The sequence below is a fragment of the Agelaius phoeniceus genome, chromosome Z (assembly GCF_051311805.1).
Source record: "Agelaius phoeniceus isolate bAgePho1 chromosome Z, bAgePho1.hap1, whole genome shotgun sequence".
NCBI lineage: Eukaryota > Metazoa > Chordata > Aves > Passeriformes > Icteridae > Agelaius > Agelaius phoeniceus.
In genome coordinates this window covers 61,356,426-61,379,717 of record NC_135303.1, presented here as the reverse complement: position 1 = coordinate 61,379,717, position 23,292 = coordinate 61,356,426, and the positions used below count along the sequence as shown (strand labels likewise).

Below are 23,292 nucleotides of genomic sequence, written 5' to 3'. Positions count from 1 at the left end.
GAAAAGGGATCATCAAGCTTTTTGTAGCAATCTTAAGCTTGACCATTCAAATCGAGGGATGAAAGTGCCTTCTGAAGTGATAATTAAATTTTATGTTTTATATCCAAGTAGAAAATCATGGCAGTTTAATGAGACAAGCAGAACTATTTTTACATATATAGTGTAATCAGCTGTGAACATTTTAAAATCTTTAGGTGGGCCATTATGATACTGAGAAGCTCAATTAAAAGCATGATTTAAAAAAATATACCAGACTGAGTTTGCATTGTTCTTGATTTGAAACTTTGTGTTTTGACAATTCCAAACCTTTCAAGAAGTGCAGGGGCTAAATGTTTAGTTTAAAACTCCATTAAGTAGATATTTTCAAGTAAATTGTTTGCCTCCAAGTTCTGAAGCTTTTATGAGAATAATAAATAAAATTGCAGGATTTCAAAGTTTAAAAATTGTCGCAGACATCTTTTTTGAGAATCCTTTTCTTAGGATTTTTCTTCCTGAGAAGCTGAGAGGCTCTAGGAACAAAATGTAAACAATGGTTATCTGCTGCTGTGGAATGCAACAGATGCATCTGTGAGTGGCCCATCTTGGATGTTTACAATTAATGGCCAATCCCAGCCCAGTTAGCTTGGACTCTCTGTCCGAGCCACAGACCTTCGTTTTCATTCCTTTCTATTCTTAGCTTAGCTAGCCTTCTGAGAGAAAGCTTTTCCTTCTAATCTTTAGTATAGTTATAATGTAATATATATCATAAAATAATAAATCAAGCCTTCTGAAATATGGAGTCAGATCTACGTCTCTTCCCTCATCCTGAAAACCCCTGTGACCACTGTCACAAAAAATCACAGACATTTCATAATCAAAGTGAATTCCTCCATAGACTAAGTGTAATATGTGGTCTTTTCTTCCCAGTATTGGCACTGGGATAATGACCTTCCCAATAAGTGACATCAGCCACTCTTTGTAAGTCTCTCTCTGAAGATCTTTCACTCCCTTGATCACCTCCCTCTGGACACACTCCTTGAGCTGAGCTCCCAGAACTGCACACAGAACTTGAGGTGAGGCTGCACCAGCACAAAGAGGGACAATCATTTCTCTTGCCCAGCTGGTAATGCTGTGCTTGAGAGACCCCAGAACACTCCAGTTGCCTTCCTGGCTGGCAGGACACTGCTGGCTCATATTCAACTTGCCATCAAACTCCCTCTTGTTTTTCCATGAGACTGCTTTCCAGGCTCTTGTCCCCCAGCTTGTACATATAACCTGGATTACCCCATCACGGGTAGAAAATCCATCACTTGCTCTTGTTCAGTTTCATGTAGCTGATGATTGCCCACCTCTCTAGTTTTATCCATATCTCTCTGTAAGGCCTCTCCACCTCTGAGGAAGTTCACAGCTTTTCCTCTTTTGGTAACATTAGCAAAGTACTTAACACATTTTCAATTTCTGTGTCCAGGTAATTTCAAATAAAAACATCAAAGAGCACTGGCCCTAAAACTGAGCCCCATGAAACCTACTGGTGACTGTCTGCTAGCCTGATGTGATGTGATTTAGTACCCATCTACCCATCAGTCAATTTCTCACCCAACATGTTATAGACTTTCCTAGCTGTGTGCTGGACATTTTGTCCAGCAGGCTACTCTGAAAGACAGTATATCAATCATGCATAATGAATGCTTTCATTAAGTGCTGTACATTGCATCCTCTCCATTACATAACATTTTAACTATTTATATTCACAAAAGAGCATGATATTTCTTTATTCAGTACTTAAGACTGTTAAATAAAGTTTTCTTGAGTTGTCAATAAAATTTGCATTAAATCTCACTTCTTCTAGTTCTACTCTGTGAATTGTTTTCCTATGTCTAACACTGCAGAGATGACTCACCTGTGCTGGGTGATATCTTAACCCCTATAAAGTAGTTTTATAAAAACAAAAGTATTTAATTTTTCTTTTCTGCACTGAGAGACAGACAGCTGCCGATGCTCTGTCTGTAGGGTGTTCAGTGACAGAGGGAAAAGGAGGCTCTAGCAAATGAAGGGTCACTGTCCCAGTATGGAAATACTGATAAATAACTGTGATTGTTGTATTAAAAACATGATAGGATTAAAGCCATTATGAAGTTCTTACAAGTAAAATGAACTGTAGAAGAAATTGCTTTGCTGCTTCTGTGTGAATGGCTTCTTTTGGCACAGGTCTTCTGATCCGGAGTCAAGTCAGTTCCCAGCTAACACTAAACTGTGTTAGGGCAAGTATGCAGTATAGATCTGCCTGAATGGAGGGTGTGAAAAAGGAAGGACAAGAGTGTAGTCACGTAGTGTTACACGTGCTGGCCAAAGAGCCTGAAGCAATAATGAGTTATGAGACCAGGCTGCAGGACGCTACTGGGAGCTGTAGTGCCAGCCTGTGTCATGGGGATCAGCACAGATCCTCAGGTTCTTGGAGGATCCAGGGCCTGGTTGTCAGGAACTGTGCAGTTAACAAAACAGGAAGCTTTCTGAAACATTCTCTTATGCTTTCAGATTTCTCATTTAGGTTTAAGGTTTTGATTTAGGATGCAACAATGAAGCACAACAGATGCAACAATGTAGAAGCTTGTAGCATAGATATTTATACATAACATATCAAAGGTTTATGTATAGGCGCTTTCTCTAGCTTAATTAATTCCAACTACAGAAAACATGCAGACGTCTTCAGTTCTTAGTATCCTAATTTTTATTATTAATTTATTATAATGTATAATAGGACTTCTGTTTTACGTAATTGGGGAAAGAAAATACAATATTTTTCTAACTCAAGTTCTGCACATTGATTTTCTTTGAACTTGAATTCTCCAGTAAGTGGTTCTTAAGCGACTTCTGACGTGTTAAAGAACATTCAAAATCCAAATACTTTCAAAATTTGGTAAGGACATGAAATAATATATCCAGTAATGATGCCAGCTATTGTGATTGTACTAGAAGCAACTGTCTGTGTTTCTGATGGAAAAGATAAGTTAAACCGAAACGTTTATGACACTTTCACTACTAAGTGATAATTGAACCATAGTTAAAGCCTTGTTATCTTGTGGTATATTTAAAGAACAGATATGTACAAGAGATTAAGTATGGTTTTTTTATGTCTGTATGAAATACAAGTTGACTGTCAAGTTCCTTATTCTGTGTTTCTTTTCCTGGTGGAGCCCTTGGTTGATTTGTCTTGTAGAGATGGTTCTTGCTAGTAACTAATCCCATGATACAGGAGTAATGTTTTAACACCATCTATAGAATGTAGCAGTTTTGCTAAGAAATACAAATTTTCACAAAATTTTTGGCAATTATTGATAAACTGCAATATCTATCAATGAGATGTAGAGGATGTAGAATAAAGTCTGCACAAGAATTTTATTGGAGCAGAAGTTTCTGTTTGTGTTTCAAGCAGTTTGTAAGCCAATATTTCACCAATATTCTGCTCTTCTTTCTTAAGCAACTTCGGTTTCTTAGAGTAGAAGAGATAATTTATAAGTGAAAGACTGAAAGCAAGAATGATCTCCAGTGACACAGCCTACCTGTGAGCAAGTAGGGGTGTAGTGTTGGAAGAGAAAAGAAGCTTTCCTGCTGAAAAATTCTGTCTCTCTTTCCACATTGGCAAAGAGGACTATATCATCTGTACCTTTGCCTTCATGCTGCTGCCATTAGCAAAATCAGTTTTGCTTCAGAGTCCAAGTGAGGGATCCCCTCACCAATAGGGATTGGTGCAAGTGGCAGCAGAATCACCATTGGGAGAAAAGAAGGAGAAGGCTTCATGGAGTATCACTCTGGAAAACACTTGTCAGGAGACTAGCCAGGTTAATGATGAGCACAACAGTGAAGATTAGTGGAACAAGGCTGGTAAATTAAGCCTCAGTGGATTTAAAAATAAATAACAGTATTTGCTAACCTTCTTCTCAGCACCTCATGGGGAAGCTCTCTAGTTGTGGAAATATCAGAACTGGGGATTTAATTCTACTAAAAAAGAGATATTTAGTAAGCCCTTTCATGTAAATAATGGCTTTTTCATAGGAACAGAAAAAAGACCTCTTTAAAATTTCTGTCTCCATTCTAAGCTGACTAAAAGGGCAACACAAACATTCTAAAGACAAATGCTGGGATTAAAAAATGCATTTTTTTCAGTTTTTTTGAGGGAGGAAAAATGCTGATGCATTTCCAAATAGGGATGCGGTTTTTACAGGAACTTCTGACACACAACAATAGTCCCCTTAATGTTACATTCACACAAGTAGCTTAAGGAAATGGTAGTAAAAATTAGTTAAGAAATGAGTAATGTGTGGTAATAGACAAATAAATAGTTTTGACTGTATAGTCCAAACTATATAGATAAAAATGAGTCTTTCAGAAACAGTCTTGTTTTGTGTGATAAGAGTGCCTTTGTGATGTGATGATGGCTAAAGTTCTGACACATACCAGCCTTTGGGACAGTCAGTGATGCTCATTATCAAAATGCCACAGCACAGCTAAGCCACAGTGACTGTTGTACATTTTACTCTGCAACAGGCCCAATCCAACTTAATTTGGTAAATTACTGTAAACTTCCTTTGAGTACTCTGCAGAATCAAGCACTATCAAAGGGATTGTTCTAGACTCCACTATGCAGAGGAAAAATCTTCAGAGGAAATCTGAAGAAAGTAGATAGATCTGGATGGGAGATTCAAGATAGCTATGTTTTGTAGGAATGGCATATCTAATTAAGACATAAATGGAAATATTTTGCAGGGAATTTTGAATGTTCAACAGCATAAAAAAGTAATGACTTTGTAATTGAACTATATATAGAAAATTCCATTTGACATTTCAGTCATATTCAAAATACCTAATTCTCAGTGTGCATACTTGAGATTTAGGTACTTGCTATGCCAAGTAAAGGAGTTATCAGTGAAGTAAAATGAGCTGTGATTTATGGCAGTCCAAAGGTAGAGGAACACTAGAAAAGGTTACCACATTTGTCACAGGAGTTTTCAAAGAGACAATAAAATAAAGTATATTGATTTGTTGGCTTTATGGACAAGACTATGAACATATGAGCTTTTTATTTTGAGCTTTGGCAATTGAGAAATCACCGCAAAAGATATTCAGCAGAAAAGGCAATACTGGCCTTAAACTTGCATCATTATGGTAATGATTCCTGTCTGTGGTACATTTCAAGAACAGGTTTCTTCTAGGATTCCCCAGAACACTGCTGATCTGAAAATTGAGTCTTCCACTGTTTTTTCTTTTCTGCTTGCTTGTGCAGACATCAATGACATTGGAACAGTGATGCCTGTTCTGGCACTCCCATCAGATCCGTGGTTTCCAGAATAGAATGTGCTATGTACTGGAGTCCCAGAGCATATTGCTTCCCTGTGACCTCTCCTTCAAAGAGGCTTCGCTTACTTTCAGGTCTTGCTTTTGTTTATTTCAGCCTAAGGAAAAGTTCTCTGTGGAGAAGTTTGTCTTCAGTCTACTTTTTCCTTCCTTCCAGCAGAACACTATTTATTTTACATTCCTTTTCCATTCAGATACATTTAAAATGTCCACTAAAAGAGGGACACTCAAGGAACTGCTGTCTTGCTTTTCTCTGTTCCATCTTTCCTTTGAACTCCCTTGATACTAGTCATGAGGAGGCGGTGAAAAAGTACTGATTAGCAGGAAACATAATGCACTAAGAGAAGAAAAGTCAAACTTTTTCAGAAGTCTATCTAGACACAATAATGTTGCAACAGACTGGAGCTGACTACATGAGTGGCTAATGCTTTGAACAGCTGTGTGAATTGGGGCTCCCTGAGGGAAACAGTGACATGGTCAGTGTAAGTCAGTTGTTCAATATTGTTTTCCATTCAAACCTCACACTCTTGCAAAGGCATAGAAAGTTAAAAACACTTTGCTGTTCAGACATGGAATTTCCAGGATACAGAGAAAACATCTACAGGGCCTTATCCTTGCTATCTCTTGATCTGCTTGGAAGCAGAAGCATTTGGGAATTTGCAGATAAACTGGTTCCAGCAAGATGTCACTGAAGTAAAAGGAGTTCTTTGCAATACTTTGCCTCACTTTGCCTTTCTGGCTATAAATGGATGAACACCACATTCAAGACTACATTTTGAAATGAAAATATCACTTTTTCAGTGTTAAGTGGTCAATTAATTTTATATGCATCTAAACAGAAAGACTTATTACAGGCTCAGCCAGAAACCTTGGCTCTGACTCCTGCTTAAATGGCGATTACTGTTGTGGCTGACTGTTGGGTGACTAAATGAGGAACATCCGTCACTAAAGGTGCAAGATGGTTTAGGTTAATCTTCAATCTGTAGGCTCCCTGTCTGGGTTTATTGTCAGTTTACATGATGCAGAGATAGAGGATAGGAAGGAGCCATTGTTATTGGATCAGAGCTGATTCATTCTGTTCATCCCTTCAAAAAAAAGTTGTACCCTTTGTGGCTGGCTCAAGCTAGGATGCTGACAACAGAAAAAAAATTGCCATTGTGTTTCTAAGAGGCACAAGTCATTCAATTCCTGATGAGCTGTTCTTAAAACATATTTCTGCTGTAGAGAGTTTGTCGGCATCCTCATCTCCAGGCAGTCAGATATGCTGTTCAGGCTGTGTCAATAGCCTAATTAACTTATTTTCTCCTGCTAGGAGTTACAGCAACTATGCTGAAATATTTTACACTCATTTCTTGAAGACCCACATTGGTCCATTTTCAGAGTGTTGAGCAGCACATCAGCATTGCTAGGAAAGTTTTAATGATGTCACCTCTGGTGCCTGCAATGTCTGTGCCTGTATAAGATTTATTTCCTGTGTCTTGCACTGCAGTTTTGCCTGTGTTTGGTGTCAGGTGAGGCAGCAGGGAGCAGGGGCTGATCGCTGGGGAGTGGCACTGCATTGCCTGGCAGCTGGGAGCTGCTTAGTGACTTCAGCACAGCATCGGTTCAGGCCCCCACTTAACAAATTTCAGTTACGATCAGTTACGAGTGCTGAGGGAGAAGGGGGGCACAGGAGACATACTTCACCCTGTGCCTGGCCTTTTCCAGTTCATTCAAGAGTATTACAGTGGTTATATAATGCAGTGTCCCGGGAGGCATGGGCAGCAGATTGCCTGCAGGAGGTTTCCTGATCAGAGAAATTCTGGCTTATGAGCCATTGTTGGGCAGCCTTGTCCCCTACCCTCCTGAACTGATTTATTGTCAGCTCACAAAGCAGTACAAGCTACTTTTATTCTCCTGATTTTTCTGATAGGATGTTAAGATTGTATTTAGTCACAGGGTATGATAAGCTCTATATGGCTTATCTGTAGGTTATGTAATGCTCCACAAACACAGGCTGGGCTCTCAGTTGGTCCTGGGCTGGCTGTGCAGGGCTTATGCTGTAGCACTATTGTCATGGCCCATGTTTATCCATTTGTTTAGAAACAGCTCATCTATTTCCACGGTCTTTATAAAAGGTGCTAAGGACAACTCTTAAGAAGCCAAGGCATCTGAAATAAGTTCTTTTTTCCTTTTTTTTTTTTTTAAGCTATAATGCTACATACATAGAAAGTGAAAAGTGAAAATGAAATAGTTGTTATCAGTGTTTGGCCATTCCTAGTCTTTCATGTACCTTGGTGAGACCCATTTTAAAATATTTAAGAGCATCTTTTTTACCAAAAGCTGATACAGTATTCAGTAATAAAAACCTCAAACAGCTGAATTCTTGAACAGCTGAACTTAAAGATTATTATTGAAATTTAACCCTGACAGGATTTTTAAGCTGTTTTCTTTGTGCTTTATAAGCACTGCTCTTTGACAGTTAAAAAATCTGTTTAATAAATGTGCAGTCAAACCAGATATTGTTGTAGGTATTTTTAAACTTTGTATTCCTTCTGCAGTTTATATATCTTATTTTCTTTGTAAAGCACTGGTTTTTAAGGCAACTTTAGTATTTCCTTAAGGTACTCAAAGGCTGCTTAGAAGACTTTTGCTCCTTATTAAAAGAAAGAAAATAATAGGTGTGGAAAGAGAACAATAGGTATGGAATGGTATTATACTGTTTGGATATTGTTTTAGACATTTTTCCTGAAAGAAGCTTGTATATGGAAATGTTTTTCAAGATGTATTTTTCTCCAAGTTGGTACAAACTGCCTTATGATTGTATACCTTTTGAAATATCACTGTTTCTGAAATACGTTTCTTGTAAACACAGCCTCTTATGACCTAGCAGTACTGTAATGATGATGAGGGAGAGGCTGTGGATGTTGTGGATGTTGTCTGCCTGGACTTCAGCAATGTCTTTGACACTGTCTCCCACAGCACTGTCCTGGAAAATGACAAGTGCAGCCTTCATTTTGTTAAGATGACCAGGCTGGATGGCCAGGCCTAGAGGGTGCTGGTGAATTCAGTTTGCATTTAGTTGGTATCCAGGTACTGGTGGCATTTCCTGGGGATCGATGTTGGGCCCAGTCCTGATTAATATCTCCTTTGGTGATCTGGATGAGGAGAGTGAGTGTGCCCTCAATAAATTCACAGATGACACCAAGCTGGGCAGAAGTGTTGATCTGCTGGAGGGCTGGCAGGCTCTGTGAGGGGACCTGTTTAGGCCGGAGACTAGTGCCATGGCATTCAACAATGCCAAGTGCTGAAATCTTCTCTTTGGCCACAACTCCAGGCTGGGGCAGAGTGACAGGAAAGTGTCTCAGCAGAAAAGGACCTGGGGGTTCTGGTGACAGCAGCTGAACATGAGCCAGCTGTGGCAGGGGGCCAAGAAAGCCAATGGCATCCTGGCCTGTACCAGCAAGAGTGTGGCCAGCACAGCCAGGGCAGGGATTGTCCCCCTGTCCTTGGCACTGGTGAGGCACACCTCCAATCCTGTGTTCAGTTTTGGGCCTCTCAATTCAGGATGGACACTGAGATACAGGAGTGTATCCAGAGAAGGGAAATGGAGCTGGTTTGGAGCACAGGTCCTGTGAGAAAGGGCTGAAGGAGCTGGAATTGTTTAGCCTGGAGAAAAGGAGACTCAGGGGTGACCTTGTCTCTCTAACTACTGCCTGGCTGGGGGTCAGCCTCTTTTTCCAGGCAATTAGTGACAGGATGAAAGAATGTAGTTCTAAGGTACACCAGGGGAAGTTTAGGTAGGGCATCAGGAAGAAATTCTTCACAAAAAGGGTGATCAGATATTAAATGGGCTGCCCAGGGAGGTGATGGAGTCACTATCCCTGGGGTTGCGTAAGGAAAGACTGAATGTGGCATTCAGTGCCATGATCTTGATCTAGTTGACATAGTGGTGTTCAATTAGAGGTTGGACAATGATCTCAGAGGTTTTTTTCCATTCTAATTGCTCCTGTGACAATACAAGTATCAACCTTAACAATGTCCTTTTGAATCTGGTGGCTCTTGCCATTCGCTTGAGGCATTTCTCCTGCTCCTAATCTAGTAGAAAATGATGTTTTAGCCACTGATCACAATACCAATGTGATTACTGTGAAAGATAAAAAAATTTGAGAATCCACTACTGTAATAGAACCAGTTAACCAATAGTATACAAATTACCTGTGTGCAGCAAACATTTATTTCTCCCAGGATTATTTTCATTGCAGCCATGAGCAATGATAGAGCAGTGGCCCTTCTTGCAGCTACTTATAGATGGTGAATAATGTTTCAAAAGCTTTCAGATCTTTTAGAAGTTCTTTTCATCAGGTTTTGACAGATGAAATTTTGATAGCTGTAATGCTAGTTTGCATTGGGAAAGTACAATATTTAAATGGAAGTGAATTGCTTACCTTTGAAGGCTTAGCTGTGAGCTTTCTGTGATGTGATTTAAGTGCTTATTTATATTATGAATATACTACTTTCTGTCTGAAAGACAACGTTCCTGTGTTGAAAAGCTTCTGTTATACAGATGCTGTTAAAATCATAGTTTCCAGAGAAAGCTTCTGTTATGCAGATACTGTTAAAATTATAGTTTCCAGAGAAAGCTTCTGTTATGCAGATGCTGTTAAAATCATAGTTTCCAGAGAAGTGCTACTAGAATTTAAACATGAAAAGTAAAAATTTGTGATAAAAATTATTATCATCCTGTAATTTAGATGATTCTCAGATTCAGACCCAGAAATCAATTTATACAGGAAAGACTATTTGTTTCCATTTCTGAATATATTGAAACTTTGCAAACTGCAACTGCTCTAAAGTGACATTCTAATGTGTCATGGACTCTGTACTCTGATTCTTAGGTTACTGGCTTATTAATTGATGCTTTGAATACAAATTATCAGTGTGCAAGCATGGGGATATAAGATTTACAAATAAGATATTCCAAAAGTAGATATCATGATTGCATGACAAGGTAAAAGATGAGTAAGCAGTGAAGATGTGAAAAGTTAAAGAAGAAGCTCAAGATGTCACAAAAATGTTCTGTCCATATAAGAAAAAGTGCCATCATGTAGGCTTTGATCAAGTTACAGGAGCAAAATTTTTGTGCAGAACTGTTGCTTTAGCCATGCAATAGTTTTATTCAGTCACTCCAGCATTTGTAAATATCTTCTACAAATAAATTAAACTGCAATAAAGAAGTTGGATAGTCTTGCAACAGTATTGCTACTTTTTCTTTCTTTCATTTGACTTTTCCATGTCAAAATATTCTGAGGAGTTACCTGTGACAGGATGAAGACTACATACTAAAGTGGACTCTCAAGAAATTAAAATGTCTAGTGAAGATAGACATGTGGAAGATATTTGGAACCAAGTATGAGTAATCAATGAACACATTTTACCATAAGCCATTTCAGCAGAATCTGGTATCTTGCTTACTGTATTCAGAAGCTGAAAGAAAAATCTCGCTAAAATCAGAAATGAGATTTTCATAAAAAGTTTATGGACTCATAGCAAACTCTAGGACTTGTACCTTGAATAAAGATTTTTTTTTTAATATTCCACTGAAAATATGGCAGTGAATCTTCTGCTGCTTTTGTGTAAGCCAGTGTCTAACCACTTGAGATTTCTCACAGGAATGGATGAGATACGCATTGAAATTGAGAGAGCTAGAGAATGGAAGTACACAGATTTGGAGGCATGTATTTTACTTGATAGAATACATGATGATTATAGAGCTTGGGATGTGTCTCGAGTAAACCCATTTCCTACCAGAACGCATTTTTGATCTAAATAAGAAAAAAAATTATACCATTTTCTATAACAATTGTTCCTTCACAAAGTGTATTCCCCATGTACAAAGATTTTAGATGGGAAATAACAATCAGTTACAGAGTAAAATATAGACAAGGTGTGCTGTACAAAAGTTGAGAATGTAAAATTTCTATGCTTTTAATCTCCTTAAGAGAGATTAAAATGGGTGTTAAGAATAGTAATTATTTTTGATAAAGAATTGTTTAGAAATAATATCTTTTTTCCACTGAAAAACAGTAGTCTTTTAGAAATATTTCCTTAATGTTCTAAACATTCCTCAAGCTGGACATAGCAATGGGGTTCAGTAATGGCAGCAGTTGTGGCTTTCACCAGCCTTACGGTGGTTATCTTTTTGCGTGTCTGAGTAATCCGCAACCTAAATTGAACCCAGCTGTCTTAGCTGGTTATTTAACTGCTGCAGCTTCTGGAATAAGCATGTGTTCAGCAAAGGCTTCCTGGGGATTATCCATGGCTGTGAAAGGAAATTGCAAAACTCTGATATGTGCCTGACAGTACTGGAAAAATAAATTTTTGATTACTGATTTGGGCCAAATAGGTGAATTTGATTCAACTGCCTTCTAATTTTGATGTGTAATGATTTTGCCACTCATCTTGAAAGCTTTTCTTTATGTGCCCTCTTCATAGGTACTTAATTTTTTTTTTTTTAGGGAGTAAACTTTTAAAAATTGTGCTTATTAAAAAAATATAAAAGAAAAAAAAAGATGAAAAAAGAAGGGATAAACTTTGAAATCTCTGCAACTAGCCAAAACCAAAATTCCTGGAAAACTGATGTCTTAAAGATGCCATTCTCTTTTCTCTCTGGTTCTCTGTGTCAACTGGTATCAAAATGGAACATTGTCTCCAAATAATTTCTATAATTCTTTTTTTAACTAAAGCATAGATTTTGGGAAATTCCAGAACGTCCATGTTTTAGAATAATTTTGCTTTCTAGACTTAAAAATGTATAAACTTCTTTTGTTTTTATAATTGAGTCTGTGGAACCTGCCATATGTATGAATAAATGTTTCTCCAACCATCTCATATCTCACCTTCAGTATATGCAATTTAAAACAACATTCCTTTAGAATGGCTTTTATAGTCTTCCTAAGCTCCTGTCTATTAATATCTTGAAAGGATTTTTCCTATGGTTGGTCTTCATTTTAGATTTCTCAGTAGAGCTTAATTTTGAAATTATGTTTTATAGCAGGAAGTGTGTGGATTGCATGTCAGTCCCTTATCAGTTCATGATGACTTTTAGTTATTGGCAAAGTCTGACTCTTCCACTCTGTTAAATTTTAACTGCATATAAATCAAGGCCACAAGAGGATGCTTTCCCTTCTAATTTTCTAGGATTCTAATTTGTGTTTCTCTTAATTAAAACCATAGCCAGAAGAGAAGTTAGAAGATGATGACCCATACAGGTTTTCCACTTTATGGTAGTAGAGTTTTTGTTCTTTACATGGTGGAATACAATGGCGATAATAGAGCTTGGGATATGTCTCTTTTATAGACACAACAGCTTTCTTTAAGAAATATTGGTTGTTTTGGGGTTTTCCCCCCTCAACATTTGAATAGAGGTTGCATTTTGGACTTTTGGGCTGGTGGGAGTGCAGGATTCTGTTTTTCTCACTTAGTGGAGAGTCAGTGCTCTTCTCTGGAAATTAATTCACAGACCATCTTCAGTCAAGCTGGTAGATGGGATTAAACAAGCAGAGTTGATATGCTTGTGGTAAAACTCCATTTCTGCTTAAGTTTTTTATTTTTCCTAAAAATAAAACTATTAGGTAAACTTCACTTTGACAAGAACTGTCAGTTTCTTAAGTAAAATTTTAACTTCTTATATTAAATATAAAAAATTATGATCAGAAAATTTCAGGAGGTATATTTCAGACGTGTTTTTTCCTCTATAGGCTAAGTTCTCATGTAGAACTAAGCTGTGTGAAAATGGGTATGATCTGGTATGCTGTGAGTTACTGTGCTTAGAGGGCCTTCCAGAGAAGGTGGAGCTGTATGAGGCTCTTAGATTTTATTTCTTAAGGACATCATAATACCTCTTTCAAGTTTTCTACATAGAAAAGTGTAAAGATATGACTATATTTGATTTGATGCTAATAAGAAAATTTTAAGGTAATTATCAGACAGTAAAAGTAGCTTCATTCCTCAAGTCTACTAGTTCTATTAAATTCAAGACAAGGAAAGATGAAGATGATACTTTGAAAATTATGTAGATAGTACTTCTTAATGAAGTCCTTTGAATTAAAGTACTAATAATCTTTTTTTTCCTTTTTGCAGGGTAATGCCTTTATCAATCTTTATACAGGAAGAAGATAAATTTGTTTCAGTAAAACCTTGCCAGTTAGTAACTGAGAAAAACTGTGGACAATTTGTTTAGCTGAGATCATGCAGCTTTGAGTTTAAATCACCTGATAATGTGGCGGAAACACCACTTTTGTGACATAGTATTTTCATAGTATTTTACTGTATTTTCTTTTCCTTGCTGCTGATTTGTTTCTCAATATATGCAGGCAAGTAATGACTGTGTCATGTCTGCTTTCCTAACACATAATAGCTGCTAAAATAGTGTGTAATGTAGATGTCTTTCAATGTCTGCCATCCTGTAATTTCCGCATTTATCTTCTGCACACTAGCAGAAACAGAGACATAAAAAGAGACTAGCCCATTTTTTCTTTTACACGGTGGCTTTGGATTTACCTGCAAAAGTCAAAAAGTCACTGTGTATATCTGTCACCTTTGCATTCCTATACTCAGGTCAAGTGTATTCCAGTGCTTGGAAACATGTTTGATTGTTGGAACCTGGATATTTTGAGGGAATGTAATCTTATTTTGAGTACAGAATTATTTCAATTGCCCAGATGAAGTGATTTGAAATCTGCCATGAGATACATCTATTTGTTGCTTTATTCTGACACAGGTAACAAAGAACCTCAGCTAATGGGAAAAATTTCTTCCCAGCACTTAATACCTGAATCTATTATTAACATGCTCCTGACTTTTATATCCAAGAGCAAACCAAATCATCCACCTTTTCACCCACTTTCCCACTTGTAAAAATAGTGGGATGACAATCGTTCATCTTGAAATCCTATTTGCACTACTACTTGGATGTCATTCACTGTACCTCTAAAATGAGTCTTTTACCACTTTCTGCAAATAATAATATAGACAGAAGCAATACTAAGGAAAATCCTCATTATATAACATAAAGTGATGATACTGTGAAAACTTTAGGGAATACAGCGAGGTTTATCTGCTAGATAAAGTAATTTTAGCTGCTTATACAACTAAGCCTGAGCCTCTTTGTATTTCCCGAGAACTACAGAAAAACCTTTTGTGCTTTTTATCATAAATTTTTTAAATTTGTAGGGGTTTTGTTGCTGTTGTTTTTTTGTTTGTTGTTTGTTTTGGTTTTCGGTTTGTTTGCTCATTTGTTTATTTTTTAAAGGGGCATTGGAGACATGGTTCTTTCATTGGGCTTTTTGTTCAGACAGAAATCATAATTGAAAAGCAAGGAAAAATATAGACTGCAGTGTTGTGAAGTTTACAGATGCAAAACATCCTCGTATCATCTGATGTAGTCTTTTCTAGGCTTCTTTGAGATCCACACTTTCTACCATTTAGAGACTTTGGTAGATGTTTATTTTGAATTTAGAAAAAGGAGGAAAAAGTCTGAAACATTAAGGATATTCCAGAACAGATCTCTGCACCCTACAATAAGAAACTTTTTGCCATAGCTACTCTGTTAGGAGGGAATATGACTTACCATACTTGCGAGTTGTATCAGAGGATCCATCACTCGTTATGAAGTAATTAACTTTTTGGACTAAAATAAGGTGTGGTTTTGAGATATTTAGAGTTTTATCCAGCAAAATAAAAATGTCCTACGGAGAAAGTGATGTGGAGGTTATTGCTTGGCTGATGGCAGTATTTCAATAAATAAAAAATAAATTGAATAAAAATGTTGTAAAGCACAGTAAATCATTGTCTCACTACAAACTAGCATGTTTTGTCTCTCTAAAAGCTTTCAAGTTTTTTTGTTTGCTGCTATATTAAGCAGACAACAGCTGCTAGCTAGGATGCATATAGGTCTGCAGTTATGCTTATAATGAGTCACTCTGATTATGCTTACCTTTGGGTTACTTAAAATAAATTATCACACCTATTCATTCCTGTATCTGACACTCATCTGCTTATTATACCATTTCTTCAGTCTGAATTTCTCATTGGAAGATACATTGTAATGGTCTCATAGTGGTGAATCTTCTTAAATTGTTATACTTTCCATTTCAAGGGTTAAATTCTTATTATTCTTCATCTAAGTTTTCTCTTTCTCATCTAAATTTTTTTACCACATAAGATGGTAAAAATTCTACTTTCAAACTGCTAATAGAGCAAACTGTCCACTTAAGCATAAAGTTTGACTAAAAATTTAGAATTTCATAGGAATTTGATAAAACACAATGTTATAATACAAATTCAATGAGACCTGAAGTAATAGATACTCTGGATATTTTGGTATAGAGGAATAAGAACAGAAAAAAATCCTGTCTCAATCACTACGCTGGCTCCCCTTTGATTTTTCCTCGTCTGTTTGGATGAGTTTGCACTGGTCTTGGACAATAGGTCATCACTTCTTTTGGGTAAAATCATGTCACTTTTGCTTCCTCCAGTCAGAAGATGAGTCAGCCACAGTTGCCTGACAGCCAATGTTTGGGTACTTCTTAGAGTAAGGTCAGTCTTATTTTCTTTGACTGAAGAGCTTGTGCTCAGGCATTGATGAGCACAAAGATCAGTAATGAAAAGAGCCATCTGTTATTTTTCATTTGGGGCACATCAGGGATCAGGCACATCAGATCATTAACTTATAAGCCAGTTTTATTCCTGCACAGGTTTACCCTTCTCTGAGGGCATGGAAGAATCTTGAAATTCTCTATATAATAGGACTTCTTGGCTAGGTTTTGTGAAGGTGCTGCATGTCAGTATTAGGAGATGCTTAAAGTGCAGATGTAGTTTGATTTTGTAAGGTAGCTAAAATTGTCTTTTATAGTTTGGATTTTTTTGACGTCCTAAATGCAGAGATTTTTCTCACTAAAAAATGTCAGGCTTATTTTGATAAATTCAGACAGATTCTCTTCTGCAGTACATATGGACATACAGTAATGTTACATGTTTTGAAGGCCATTTGCCTTTGCGGCTGTATCTGAAAGCAGATGTAGCTGAAAGCTGTCTCTAAAATTTTAAAATTTAAATCCTAAAAAATTCTATTCGGCCTACTCCCCAGCCAGAATGCCTGCAAAAATTTACCGGCTTTTAAAACCTTGTCTCACCTAGTCTTTAGTTTATTGACTACAATCTGTCAGTGACTTAGGTTCTGTTTCTACAACCAACCAAATGAATTCTAAGCTTTAGGCAATTTAGTAGCTGAGCACTTTGCTTATAATTCAGAAGAACAGGGTTTAAAAAACTTGACTCTTCCCTGTGTGAATTAGTCAATACTTCATGCCTTCCATGCAGTAAGAAAATTTGGTCTCATACTCACCTTGGGAATGTCATCTTTCTTTTTGTAGTGGATTCCTTATACCACTTCTTTCACCAGGACCTGAAACACTCATTCAGAAAATGGGAGAATTCCCCTTAAGACTAGTAATGTTCATTGTCTCTGCCTCCTGTTTTTGTTAGCAGTCTTTCAGTCACCAGAGTGGGAACATTATACCCTATTTCCGAATCGAATCTTACAAACAAAGTGATCTTTTGAGTAACTGGAAACATGGCTGTGAGATGTGATCTTCTCCTACCTGGTTTCTCCATATTGGATTTGGAAGATTTGTCTAGGGACTGAGAGTAGGGCAGAGAGTCAACATTTGTAAGATCTCTGGCTTAAGTTATTTTACTGCCATATAAATTTTGTTAAACCAAATTTTAATTTAATGCTGACCAAGACTTTGCTAAGGGTCTTAAGGGTTAGTGTTATAATTAAAAGCCTAACATAAACCATAACTGTGCACAGTTAATGAAAACTTTTTTTCTGTACTCCCTTCCCTTAAACATTCTCTGGGAGTTTGGAAAGCTGCAAATGGAACAGAACCCTGGCAGTAGGTGGAAGATGACACGCGGGAAGAACAAAAAAATGTAGTTTGAAAATTAAACTCATTCTGGTGCATGTGGGTGTTAGTGGAGCTTCAAGTGGTCTCCAGATGAGTGAATCAGTACATTTTCCTCTTCAGCAAAACATTATAAACAATTTATTTCACAGGACACTAGGGCCTATTGGTGTCTCTAGGGGTAAAGCAAGCAGGTTTTAGGAGTAAGTACTGTAAGAAAAGGAGGATTGGAGTGTGGGGGAAGGAAGTGTAATGTTTTGGCTTCCTCACAACAATATTTAAGTGCTGACTGTGTCCTAGGCCAGCTGGCTACAGTTAAACCTGTGCATTTAGAGCAATAAGGTCAAAAATGTTCCGGAGACATCTGCTGCTGTGTATGAGCAGGACAGTGGGACAAGGAGGGAAGTCAGTTTACAGAATATGCATCAGTGTGTCCAGATCCTGTGACGCAAAAGGTACCCTGTCTGTCAAACAGTCAAACAAAGAATATATATATCTTTCCTATGCTCTTTTACCATGCTTGTGTAACAAGGCCTCAGAAGTAGAACTTGACCACTTTTCCTCTTTTTCTGAGAGGAAAGTGCTGCACCACTTTGCAGAGTTCTAGAAATCACATGCAATAATTTTTGCAATGGCTGTTTTTAAAAAATGAGGAGAAACATGGAGAAAATGGATCAAAGGAGGCTGGGAGATTTCAATTAAACCAATACTCTTTCATAGAGCAACAGCACTTTTCTCTTATAGTGCCTCCTGTGACAGTGTCTAAAAGATTTTTATCTCTTTTCAAAGATAAGGAAACTGAGGCAATGGTATAGGCTATTTATTTGGCTCTCCTGTGCAAGTATCATTTTATGGGATATGTATTTTAAATGAATAAAATCGAAAGCTATTTTTTTAATGCTTTTAGTGGGAAAATGGGTCATGCAGAGCTCTCTCAGGATTTTGGACACAGCCTTACTGAGATTAATTTATGTGTATGTAGAAAACCCTAATAAACATGGTTTGCTTAGCAAAGGTATATCATTGCTGCTGATGTGCAGGCAGAGAAAATGCTTCTTATGTACTTATTGCTTTTACAGTTTCATCTGTAGAATTAAAAAGCAGAATAGGTTAATGACGAAAAGATGACTAGCATGCTAGTTTTACCCTCCTGGACTTGTAAAGACCTTAAAAGGGAAATTGATGTTGCTAATAATGTTTCAAACTTCAGTTTAAAGAGATTGCATATGGAGAAAGAAAGAGAAGGGAAGTACTCTTACTAATTCCTGGTTTTGTTAAAAAATTGAGCTTTTCCGTTCTGATACTGCTGTCATGATCACATAGACAACCTGCACATTTATCACTGTTTCAGTTAAGCTGCATAAACTTAGCACCAGACAGAATCACTTTTACAGAAGTTTTATTTAAGTGTATGGGCCTCATAAAATTTGTTTTCAGAGGAATGGGACAGACATAAGAATGCATGTGGAGGTGTGATTATCTCACAGCTACTTACATCTGTATTAGTCAAAATCCCTGGTAAAATGTCCAAACGCATTTGTTCCTTTCCAAATAAACAGACGTTGCGTGTAAGTGAACAGCTTGTGTTAAAAATGTCAAGGTGCTATTTAAATTCTGTAATTGTTTTCATGTTTATTTTGTTTAATCACCCAGTGAATATAATTCTAAGAAATATCTTCCAAGAAGGAAACTGCACTTTGTGAAACTTCATGCCCCTGACAGAACCAGAGAAATGAATGGCTCTTGACACCCAGTTATCTCCCCACCTGCTTAAAAAAAAAAAATTGCAAGTACGTAACCTTACATTTGATTATTCATGTATCATCCATAACAAACAGAAGCAATAAAATATGTCCAACTTGGATGATTCTTTCTAATGTTTACAACTTCTGAACTTGGTTCCCACCTTAAAACTTTCTAAAAATAACCATTCAAAAAGTGAAATAAGGACCACTTTCTTGTCTCTGGTTTTTCTTTATGATCATGAGCTGGATCAATGAGTTTGAAATGAACTAATAGGTGGCACTGAGAACTCATTAAGAAATCAGTCTCTTTGAAATTGAACATGAGTAATGTCCACCCCCCCCTTACAGATTGTGCTACTTGAGGATGGCAGTGACAGACTATGATCATAGGAATTGCCTTATGATGAAGACATAGTGCTGTGTAACTGAAGACTGTGTCTCTGTTTCTTCAGATCACTGGAGAGTATCAACACCTGTTATCAGAAACTAAATTTTTACTTATTTTTTAAAGAGACCAAATATTCCAAAACAAGTCAATTGAGTAATTTTATCACATGGAATATCAAGGAGAGCATGGTGTACAGATAATGTTATGCAGGCAGGGAGTCTTGATAAGTATTCAGTTTCTTTTGGATCTGTCTTTATCAGAAAGATTTCATCTGTGTCCTTTCAAGGAAAAATTAAAATACCTATCTTCTGAAAAACATTTGAGTGTGTTACTCCAGAATAAAAGTAAATTTATGGGAAATTTGAAAAGCATCTTCTGTCTCATCTTTTAAATGCAAGTGAGTAGGTATGGAAAGAATATCTGCTGTTGTGGTGTTGTATTATATCTTAAATGAATTACATTTGTACTTCAAGCACTGGCTTCCATTTTGTCTGGCTACTATGGTGAGTGGCCTATTTCCATATGGACCCATTAAGAAATAATTGTGAAACAGGTATTTTATCATTCGTCCTTCAGAGAGGAGGTGATGACATCAGATCTCTTTGAGCAAGTCATCCTTGGGAGCTATATCACACCAGTGTAAGTACAAGGTTTTTCGAGAGCTGCAAAGCACAGTGCCCTGCAGACTGCAGATGGCTTACTAGATGGCCAGGACACATTTCAATATGTATTTCAAATGGCTGGCTGGCTGAAAACTCAGCTGAATAGCAGTCAGCATCCTTGAAGCTGACTCTGGATTTAGATGAGAAGGACAGCAGTTTGCCTGGGCTGCATGTTCGCTAGATTCTGCTCCTGGCTGTGAATTCCAGCTGCTGCAGCACTTTGCTTTGTGGTAGGATTTTTTCTTTAATAAGGAAGGGGACCATGGCCAAAATGATCTCTTCCTGAGACAGTTTGCCTCAGTTGAATTCTTGACATTTTTAATACAAGATAATGTAGTTGTGCATAATAGCAAGAAAATGCACATTTTGTGGAGTAAGTGCAGATCTACCCACAGTTTTACTACCAATAATAGCTAGTATGAACTGGCACATTTTTGTCCAGATTAATTGCATCTGGAAAGAAAAGCTATTTTGTTGATGGCGCTTCCTTGTCAGGACATTCACAGCTAATTAGGATGCAAACTCCTCTTATCTGTTACACAGTGAGTAGCTGGGTTAGTTTATGTGTCCCGAAGATGTGGGTTTGGTTTTGGGTGCCTTGTTCATATTTGTTTGGGTGGTATCCTGAGAATGACAATATCTCTATGTTGATATGGTCTTAGCAGATTTAAAAAGCAGCTAAGATGTTACTGCTGCAGTAGGACATTGGGGACCCAGAAACTCAGGTTTGCACTATACAATAGCACCCAAGCCAGACAGTGTAATGGGACATTGCAGTGCAGTTACTCTCTCACTAGGACCAGATGGAGCTGCATAATCACACTGCAGTTGCCAAGGGTAACTGCAGTAAATGGTAACTCCTCAATCTTTGGAGGCCTGAGTTCCGTATCTCAGTTCCGTATCTCATGGGGTGTCTGGACCCAGTTTCTCTGCTGTCCTCTTCCTCCTGTGATCTATCACTCACTTCCTGTGCTCTATATTCTTACAAAGTAATGCTTTAACTCACTATTACAGTATTTCAATAGTATCTGAAGGTATTCTGCACTGATGTGAGGAGCAAATACCACATGATCATTTAAGATAATGCATGAACTTGGCACAGTGCTGTTCAAGTTGTGAAAAACATTAGAGGTCAAAATCAACTTTGCTTTGTACCCTTTGCCTTCATCCAAAGTCAGGAGTAGCAGTTGAAGTTAGGTCTTAGGATTCCTGTGTGCTATTTGTATCAGGAGCATTTACAAGGCTAGCTTTTATTGAAGCTGATCAAGCTGAAGCTAGATGTATGCTGAACAGGCTGCCCTTTTGATACAGTTGGTAACTGCAACATCCTGATCAGAAATTAAAATGTGTAAGTATTAAAATTTATCAAGATACAAGATGCTAAGAGTCTTAAACCAATGAAGAAATAAACCTTTGCTGCACCTTTACTTAAGCATGTCTCTATTTCTGTGCTTTGGGGCATTGTCTCGTAAACCAGAAGAAAACAAAACAAGAAAGGAAACATTGCTTCTGCATGGGATAGTTTCAAGTCTCCACAGCTTTAAAAAGCAACTAGTACAAACATTTTTTAAAAGCATACTGCTTTTTCAGGTTAATCATTCCATTAATCATATCATTAATCATATTTGGAAGTGCAGCTTGCTTTTCAGCCCTTTAATGCTGAAGTTAGATGGTTCTGGTAGACCTTCCTGTAAAGTCCAACATGGATCTACCAAATTTAACAAAACCTTGACCCCAAGTGATTTGTTTTCACCTCAAAATGTCCGTCTTCTTTTTTGAGTAGTATCTCTCTGGCTTTTCTGCATGTTGATATTCAATATCTCTATAACAAAAATAATTTTTACTGCAGATGGCTAGCAGCCACAATATCTGAATATGTTTCAAAGATTGGTAGTTTTGTGCCTGTGCATCCATTGAGTAATAACTATTTATATTAACTCGCTGCAAATTACATATATATATGTATAGTCACAGATCCACAATATTTCTGGAACATACTCTCTTTTAAGAAAGGCTTGTTTTGGTTTGGTTTAAATAATTGTAACTCAGCTAGTTTAAAATCCCATTAAATGTTATAAATACTGCAGCCACATATGGTAGACAGACTCTTCTTAGAGCTAGATAATCCTTTTGATTTTGGTTTGGAAACCACTGCAGACCAGGAAGCAGAGAAGAAATGTCTTGACCTTTCCTTTAATACTCACAGATAGCCCCCCAAAACTCACAGAAATGCTTCTGCACAGCTCTTACTCATTGTTCTGCAGAACATGCCTTCAGCAGGTAAGGCAAGGAAAAATTTCAGCAAGGAACAAGAATAAAATAGCATAAATAGTAACCAGCCTAACCGAAAAAGTGGGTTTAGGTTCTCTCCAACTGAGACTTTGTTGGAGTTCAACTGATGCAGAAATAGTACAACTGAAATTGTTATCACAGGAGATGGAGTCTCACAGAACTTCAGCTGGGAATTGAACTCTCAGATTCTAAACCCTCTTTTTACTGACTGTGTATGCACTTATAATATCTTTAAGAGGAAGAAATGTGCATTGAAAAGAGTTGAAGGTAAATTAGGGTCAAGACCTAGGATCGAGTGATGTACCTCAGTGTTGTAGTGAGTAGCAAGCTTTTACGTATTCCATTAAAAGGTAATGAAGGCTCCAAAATTGGCAGTTCCATAAGGGAGACATCCCCATGACTCATCTTGCGTAAGCAGAGCTGAATCCTCATGCCAAAAATAGAATAAAGTACTCCCATTCTATGAAGTGGAAGCAACATAGTTGAGGAAATATATTTTTCCCTTTTTTTTTTTCCCTTTAGCTTTACTTTAGTTGTGATTTTGTTGCTTTCAATTGAGCAAGATTTTCACAAGCTCATTAGGTCTCAGCATGGCATTAAAAAAAAAATCAATCAGATGTTTTTGTATGCGTAAGAAATTGTTACCTCAACCAGATCATTCAGTACCACCTATTTTAATTGTGGTAATTTTCAATTTAGAGGGCATCTTATTAAAAATGGACATTAATTTCCCTGAGTTCCATCATGATTTTAGAAATTGTGTCTCTTTAAGGACATTAAAGAGTGCTTTTGTTAGATGTATGGAAAAATAATTCAAGTAAGTTTTTTATATTGTATGACTGTAAGTGGTTTAGAATTTAAAAAAAAAAAGCCATATTTTTACTGTGTTTTCATAGCACCATGCCCAAAGATGTATTTTTTATCTC

General features: G+C 37.2%; 1 protein-coding gene across 1 annotated transcript in view; it reads left to right on the top strand.

The window, feature by feature from the left end:
• The window catches only part of SH3GL2 (SH3 domain containing GRB2 like 2, endophilin A1), a 90,991-nt gene that overhangs the window by 15,669 nt on the left and 52,030 nt on the right, over positions 1-23,292 (top strand). The gene's annotated exons all lie outside the window — the stretch shown is intronic.